We start from the raw sequence: 8,539 nt of genomic DNA on the forward strand, positions 1-8,539 counted from the left end.
AGTTGAATCTTAGAAGATTGAAGACCTGAAGGTGAGTTTCGGGTTAAGACCATTGAGGTGTAGTATAAGAGAGATCTTGAAGTAAAGGAATTCTGGGTTGTGTGGAGTGTTAAGGTCGGTGATCGATTGATGTTGATTATGAGATTGCGGACATAATGACCATGTGATAAGATTTGAATGATGTTAGCATAATAGGTTATGATTATGGATAGCAGGACCAAGTGGTGAGTGTGGAAGCATGACGACACTTATCAGGTCGTTTGGGTAAGTGAAGGAGTTATAGTTTTTAAGAAACGGATATTCATTTAAGAAGTATTGAAGGATTAAAGGTCATTAGAGGACCAAACTTGGTGAAGGTTTAGGTTTTAAATCTATGAATGGTTGTCTAAGGTGTGTAAGACTCGAAGTTTGTAAGAATTTGATTGAGAGATTAAGAAGTTGATTGATGAGATGGTGATTGAGTCACAAAAAGGAAGGTGTTAGTATTAAGATGAATACCTGAGGTTGTCATATTTTGACAAGTTTCTTAGAGCCTAAGAGTGAATGAAACTTTGTTATGGATTTTGATGGTGCATATTACGGGTAACAAGTGAATTTTACTAAAGTTGAATGAGAATCCTAGGGCTAAGGTTGACCTAGTGAGCTGAGATTCCTGTGCACATAAGAGATTTGGTGGTGTTAGCGGTTACGATAACAGTTAAATCTCAGAATGTTGAAGGATCGGATGATGAAATGGCTAGTTAAGTCCCTTGAGGTATAGTTATGATGTAATCTTCTAGAGGATAAGTCTCGATTTGTGCGAAGGGTTAGGGATTTCAGTGAGTGTAAATAGGTTTGAGTGAGGGAAGTTTCGAGGAAGAAGACGGTAAAAACGGATTGTTAGATATTAAGAGGAGGATTATCTTATAAGTTGTTGATAAATTGATGTTGGAGGGGGATAAGATTAGTGAAGGATTATCTTACCTGTTTTCCGCGTAAAGATTATTTTTGGTTACTAAAGTGACACCTGGAAATCGGGGTGTTACAAATGGGAGGGGTCTTCATAGGCTCTACTGAGAGAGCATCCTTTGAATCTTCAGCCTTGGAATCAGGATTCTTGGACGAAGGGGAAGAATCCTTTGAGAGTGAACCTTCCTTGTCAGGCTGATCAGAGATTGTCTCATCTGAGGAATGTGTAGACGTTGCGACATCGTCTTCATCATTTGCAGAACCAAAAGAGTTTGAAATATCCTCAGACACAGGGGCTTTAGGGTTTTGTATTGGGGTTGCACGTGACGTGTAATGCTTCCTGGATGGAGTTGAGTTCTTCTGGGATTGAGCGGAAGAACTTGTGTGCAAACCCATAACCCTAGCACCACTAGCAGTTCTCTCTATCTTTCCCTTCATAGATTCTTTCTTGCCTGTAGACATGGTGAAATGGTAATGCAGAAAGAACAAGTACAAGAATTGAGAGAATTGTAAGTAAAGAGAATCGGAGATTGTGAGATCAAAATTAGCAGTTCGTTGTGAGATTGGAATGAGGCCGTTGGTGATGATTATATAGCAGTTGAGTGGGAAGGAAGCAATGATGTCACTACGGCAGTTAATGGTAGTTACGAGAAAACTAGCCGTTAGACTGAAAAGGGGCGTTAATTGCTATGCTCCTTCGAAGAGACAAATCCCAAGATTGCCTCTTAATTTATCAAATGTGGCAGCATCCAAGGGTTTGGTAAAAATATCAGCCAATTGTTTCTCTGTGGCAACATGTTCCAAAGTGACAATTTTGTCCTCAACCAACTTCCTGATGAAATGATGTCTGATATCTATGTGCTTGGTTCTGCTATGTTGAATGGGATTCTTTGCAATGTTAATGGCACTTAAATTGTCACAATACAATGTCATGACATCTTGCTTGACTTCATACTCCTTCAACATTTGCTTCATCCAAACAAGTTGAGTACAACTACTCCCCGCTGCAATGTATTCTGCTTCAGCTGTGGATAGAGAGACACAATTTTGCTTCTTACTGAACCATGAAATCAGATTGTTCCCATGGAAGAAGCAACCTCCAGATGTACTCTTCTTATCATCAGCACTCCCTGCCCAATCTGCATCACAATACCCTACAAGAGAAGAATTTGTATCATGTGTGTAAAGAATGCCATAGTCACATGTACCATTTATGTATTTGATAATTCTTTTCACTTGTAAGAGATGACTTGTCTTTGGTGCAGCTTGATATCTTGCACCGGCACCCACAGTAAAGGTAATATCTGGTCTACTAGCAGTGAGGTACAAGAGGCTTCCAATCATGCTTCTATACAAGCTTTGGTCAACATCCTCTCCCTGATTATCTTTTGTCAACTTGATATGAGTAGCAGCAGGAGTCCTTTTATGCCCAGATTTATCAAGACCAAACTTCTTAACAATACCTCTGGCATACTTACTTTGAGAGATGAACATGGAGTCTTCCATTTGCTTGATCTGAAGTCCCAGAAAGTAATTTAACTCACCAACTAAACTCATCTCAAACTCTGACTTCATCTGTTGTACGAAATGTTCCACCATCGGGTTTGACATCCCACCAAAAACAATATCATCAACATATATCTGAGTTATCATGAGTTTTCCTCTTTCATTCTTCACAAACAATGTCTTATCAATTCCTCCTTTGCAATAGCCATTCTTAACTAGGAAATCTGTGAGTCGTTCATACCATGCTCTAGGAGCCTGTTTTAATCCATACAAGGCTTTCTTGAGTTTGTAGACATGATCAAGATGATGTGGATCTATAAATCCCTTTGGTTGTTCAACATACACCTCCTCATTCAGATATCCATTGAGAAAAGCACTTTTGACATCCATTTGGAATAATCTGAATTTCAGAAGACAAGCAACTCCCAACAAGAGCCTAATGGATTCCAGCCTAGCCACAGGAGCAAAAGTTTCTTCAAAGTCTACCCCTTCTATCTGTGTGTATCCTTGAGCAACAAGTCTTGCTTTGTTCCTAGTCACAACACCATTCTCATCTGACTTGTTTTTGAAGATCCACTTAGTGCCTATGACATTTATTCCTTCAGGTCTAGGAATGAGATCCCACACTTCATTTCTTCTAAACTGGTCAAGTTCGTCTTGCATTGCATTTATCCAGTACTCATCTATTAGGGCCTCCTTGACATTCTTTGGTTCCATCTTGGAGATGAAACATTCATGAGCAATGTAGCTTCTGGCCCTGGTGGTAACACCTTCTTTAGGATCACCAATAATGTTTTCTTGAGGGTGATTCTTTTGGATTCTGATGGAAGGACCTTTATTGGCAGTGGTCATCTTTTCTTCTTGTTCATCTGAGCTTACATCTGACTCGATGTCGAGGTCAACTGTTGGGACATTGGCTTGGACATGTGAATCATCCTCATCTTCTGTTTCAGTAGTGTCCTCCCTTCCACTTGGTTGATCATCAATAGAGACATTTACTGATTCCATCATGACCTCTGTTCGAGAGTTGTACACTCTGTAGGCCTTGCTGTTTGTAGAATACCCCATGAAGATTCCCTCATTACTCTTAGGATCCAGCTTTCTTCTTTGATCACGATCAGCCAAAATGTAACATTTGCTACCAAAAATGTGAAAGTGTTTCACTGTTGGCTTCCTTCCTTTCCAGAGTTCATATAGTGTGACTGCAGTTCCTGCTATAATGGTTACTCTATTATGGATGTAGCATGCAGTGCTCATAGCTTCAGCCCAGAATCTGTTGCAGATTTTCCTTGCATGCAGCATTACTCTGGTAGATTCTTGAAGAGTCCTATTTTTCCTTTCAACAATCTCATTCTGTTGAGGAGTGATGGGAACTGAGAATTCATGACTTATACCTCCTGAATCACAAAAGTCAGAGAATTTAGAGTTCTCAAATTCTCTTCCATGGTCACTTCTGATCCTTACTATGGCACAGTTCTTCTCAGTTTGAAGTTTTAGACATAACTTCTTGAATATGTCAAATGTTTCAGATTTCTCTCGCATGAAGTCAATCCAAGTGTACCTGGAAAAATCATCAACACACACATACACATATTTCTTACCTCCCAAGCTTTCAACTTGCATGGGCCCCATTAGATCCATGTGAAGTAGTTCAAGGACATTTGTTGTAGTTGGATGTTGGAGCTTTGCATGAGACATTTTGGTCAGCTTCCCAATCTTGCATTCTCCACATATCTTACCTTCATCTATTTTTAACTTTGGTAGACCTCGAACAGCCTCTTCAGAGATAACTTTCTGCATTCTCTTGAGATTGATGTGACCTACACGTTGGTGCCATAGATTCAATTCATCCACTTTTGATATCAAGCATCTAGACACTTGTGCTTTCTCTTGTGGAACCCACATGTAGCAATTGTCTTTAGACCTGACACCTCTCATCACAACCTTATGATTACTAGTAGTAACCATACATTCTGTCTTGCTAAACAACACATTTAGATCTTGATCACACAATTGACTTATATTGATTAGGTTTGCAGCAAATCCCTTGACTAGTAGAACATTATTCAGATCTGGAGATCCAGAGTTTACCAGCTTTCCAATGCCTTTGATTTTTCCTTTAGCACCATATCCAAAGGTAACAGATTTATTGGAGTATTCTTTAAGATTTTCCAGATACTCCTTGTTTCCAGTCATGTGTTTTGAGCAACCACTATCAAAATACCAGTCTTCACTTGATGAAACTCTGAAAGATGTGTGGGTTATTGATGACCCTAGTTTAGTAGTGTTTTTAGGGTCATTTCTTAGTTTGTTTTGAGTCTTTTTGTTAAGTCTCATGTAGTGTTTCATGCATTCTCATGCATTTTTATCTTTCTTTGAGTCTTTACTTCGTTTAGGTAGTTTTGTAGTTTTATAGGGGGTTTTCTTGCATTTTGAGAAAGTTCAGGACTTGCATGGTTTTATTGTGTTAATTGAGGTACCTCTTGTGCTAATAAGCTCTTTGAGCTTCTGGAATTTTCCTTAGCTTGTTGGTTAAGTTTGCAGATCAGGAACTGAAGGAGAAAGCAGGCCAAGAAGCATGGAATTGAAGGAGGACTTGAAGAGGTTTAAAAGAGGAGTTACAGAATCCAAAAAGTCTTTTCCAAGCGAGCTTGAGCGCCTAGGCGCTGGGAATTGGCGCCTAGGCGCTAGTGCATTTTTCAGAGGGTCAGGGAATTGGCGCCCAGGCGCTGGGAATTGGCGCCTAGGCGCCAATTAGGGTCCAGAGAGCATGTTTTTGCATGCAATTGGCGCTCAGGCGCCCTGAATTGGCGCCTGAGCGCCCAGACTCGACTGTTTTGCCTATAAATTGGTTTTTAGACATTTCTCTTAGGACCTTTTGTCATTTTATCATATTTTCATAAGTTAAAAGAGAGGGTTTGAGTTCTGGAGCCTGAGGAGCTTTCCCTAAGCCCTATGTTTCAGGTTTCATCTTTATCTTCTTGTATGGATTCCATAGCCATGCTTGGCTAAAAACCCCTTTTGCTTTGAGTTCTTTGTAAGACTTTGGATGTTTTAGCTTTCAATCCTTTTCTATTCATGTTGTTCTGAGTAAACCCTTGAATCTCACTTCTATGCTTTATCTTTCAAGCTTGAATGCATGCTAGCTTCTTACTTTTCTATAATCACAACGGTAGTTTGTTATAGAATTGGGACTTGTTGTGAGATTACTCCTTCTATACTTGCTGCTAGGAATAGAGGAAGGGTTGGGGTTTGTTGGCCTGAATTGTATGCTTAGTGCTTCTAGCAAATGTTTAGGTTATCAAGGAATTGAACCTACATTTTGATTAGGAAGGGTTTTCTTTGCGAGGCATCGAAAGATAACTAACTAGGCTAGAACATCAAGGAGATACTCCGGATTAATTGAATAGGAAGGTTTGCTAAAACTGAATTTGTTGAGCAAGAACCCAAGGCAATCTCATCTCTGAATTTCAATCGCTTTATTACTTGATCACTTGTCTTTTTACAAACTCAAGAAACAACCAATCATTAAGACTGAACTTAACTTGCTTTTCACCCTTGAATTTGAATCTTAAACTGAATTTGCAATCTAATTCTCTGTGGTTCGATAATTTAAAACCGGGTAGATTCTGTACACTTGCAGAAGAACCAACAAGTTTTTGGCGCCGTTGCCGGGGAATTGTTTTGCGATTTTTGGTTTAAGTTTAAAGTTGGTGGTTTTTTTTTAAGTTATAACTTGTCTAGAATTGGTGCTACTAATCTTTCTCTGTTGAGTGTCATACGTAGGTTGCTGTCAAGAGAAGCACCACCATGGGTGGCCGCATGACAGAGGAAGAGATGCTAGCCCACATTGAGGCAAGGATCCAAGAGGGTATCACCCTCCGCTTGCGTGAACAAGAAGTTGAGAATGCCAACCGAACTCTTCGGGAACTAACTTCGGGGTCCATCAGCTTTGACTATCTCGGAAGTATTGTCATTCCCGAAGGAGTGGGGAACTTTGAATTGAGACCGGCATTCATCAACATGGTGAGCCAAAGCCAATATGGTGGAGGTTCCTCGGAAGATCCTCATGCTCATATGGAGAAGTTCATCCGGAATTGCAACACTTATCGGGTGGTGAATGTTTCTTCAGAAGCAATCCGGTTGAGTCTATTTCCCTTCTCTTTGAAGGACGCAGCAGAGGAATGGTTGAATTCACAAACTCAAGGGAGTCTCACTACTTGGGAAGACCTTGCAGAAAAATTCACAACGAGGTTCTTCCCAAGGTCCCTCTTGAGGAAATTGAAGAATGACATCATGACGTTCACACAATCCTCAGATGAAAATCTTTATGAGGCTTGGGAGCATTTCAAGAAGCTTTTGAGGAAATGTCCTCAACACAATCTCACCCAAGCTGAATGTGTGGCGAAGTTCTATGATGGGTTACTATACTCATCGCGGTTTGGCTTGGACGCGGCTTCAAGTGGGGAGTTCGATGCTCTTCCCCCACAAGCGGGGTATGATTTGATAGAGAAAATGGCGATGAGAGCCATGAACTCTGAGAATGAACGCCAAATCCAAAGGAGTTCTTTTGAAGTGGAAACTTATGACAAGCTCATAGCCTCCAACAAGCAATTCTCCGAGGAAGTAGCGGAAATGCGGAAACATATACAGGATACCAAGTCAATTGGAGCGAGAGTAACTAGTTTGGAGTGCAAATTTTGTGGTGAATCTCATGATAGTAACCAGTGTACTGTCAATGACGATGTTAGCAAGGTCAGAACATTGACTCAAGGAGGAAAAGCTCCAACTGCTGAACAAGGGCCTCTTGTCCAGCCGCAAATTGTTGAAAGGACGGTTGGCAAGAGGAGTCTAGAGGAGCTGTTTGAGAGACTCATTGACCATACATCGAGCAATTACAAGAGCCATGATATGGCTATAAAGAGCTTGGAGAGTCAATTGGGACAGCTAGCAAAGCAAATGTTCGAGAATCACCAAGGTAAGTTCTCTTCCGAAACTTTAACTTTAACTGAGCAAGAGAATACCGCTGTTGTTTCCACTAGGAGTGGAAGAGTGTTACATGAGCCAGAGAAAAAAATTGAGGGAGAGAAAAATGAGGAAGTAGAGGTAGAAAGAGATGAGGGTGTTATGGAGGAAAGAGCTAGAGAGCCCACTAGGACTAGGGTTGTAAACACTCATATCCCTGAGCTCTGCAAGATTCCATTTCCCAAGGCTTAGGTGAAGAAAAATTTGGATAAACAATTTTCTAAGTTCTTGGAGGTTTATAAGAAACTCCATATTAATATCCCTTTTTCTGAAGCCTTGGAGCAAATGCCAATCTATGCTAAATTCATGAAAGATATCCTCAGTAAGAGAAGGAAGTTGAGTGAGGTCGATGAAACTATCTTGATGACCGAGGAGTGTAGTGCCATTTTGCAAAGAAAGATGCCCAAAAAGAGGAGAGATCCCGGGAGCTTTACTATTCTGGTAGAGATAGAGGGGTTAACTGTGGTAGAAGCCTTGTGTGATTTAGGAGCGAGTATCAACTTGATGCCGCTTAGTATGTTTAAAAGGTTGAACTTAGGAGAGGTTACCCCAACTATGATTTCTTTGCAAATGGCGGATAGGTCCTTAAAAACCCCTTACGGGATCATTGAAGATGTTGTGGTTAAGGTGGATAAGTTTGTCTTCCCAGTGGATTTTGTCATTTTAGACATGGAAGAGGACTCTAAAGTCCCTCTCATATTGGGGAGACCATTCTTAGCCACTGGTGAGGCTGAGATTAAAGTGGCTAAGGGAACTCTAACTTTGAAAGTAGGTGAAGATGAGGTCCTCTTCAATATTTTTGACTCTTTGAAACACCGAGCGGATGATGAAGTTTTTCGGTGTGAAGTGGTTGATGAGCTTGTGTGTGAAGAGTTTGTTAGGATATCTATTAAGGACCCTTTGGAAACAACAATCATGGAGGGGTTAGAGATAGAGGACCAAAATCTTGAGAGAGAACTTGATTCTTTGTTCCATGAGGTGAATGCTACTCTATCTCAATTAGAATCTGTCTCATCTCTTGCCACCAAAAGCATTTGGAAAGAAGAATTAACTAGGGATG

General features: G+C 40.5%; 1 non-coding gene across 1 annotated transcript; it reads right to left on the minus strand.

Annotated features, from left to right (window-relative positions):
• Nucleotides 1–6,732: 6,732 nt before the first annotated feature.
• On the minus strand, nucleotides 6,733–6,839 carry LOC130734872 (small nucleolar RNA R71). Its single transcript, XR_009018209.1, has one exon. It is a non-coding gene; the product is annotated as a small nucleolar RNA R71 (small nucleolar RNA).
• Nucleotides 6,840–8,539: the final 1,700 nt, after the last annotated feature.

Source organism: Lotus japonicus, chromosome 1 (assembly GCF_012489685.1).
Source record: "Lotus japonicus ecotype B-129 chromosome 1, LjGifu_v1.2".
In the NCBI taxonomy this organism is placed as follows: domain Eukaryota; kingdom Viridiplantae; phylum Streptophyta; class Magnoliopsida; order Fabales; family Fabaceae; genus Lotus; species Lotus japonicus.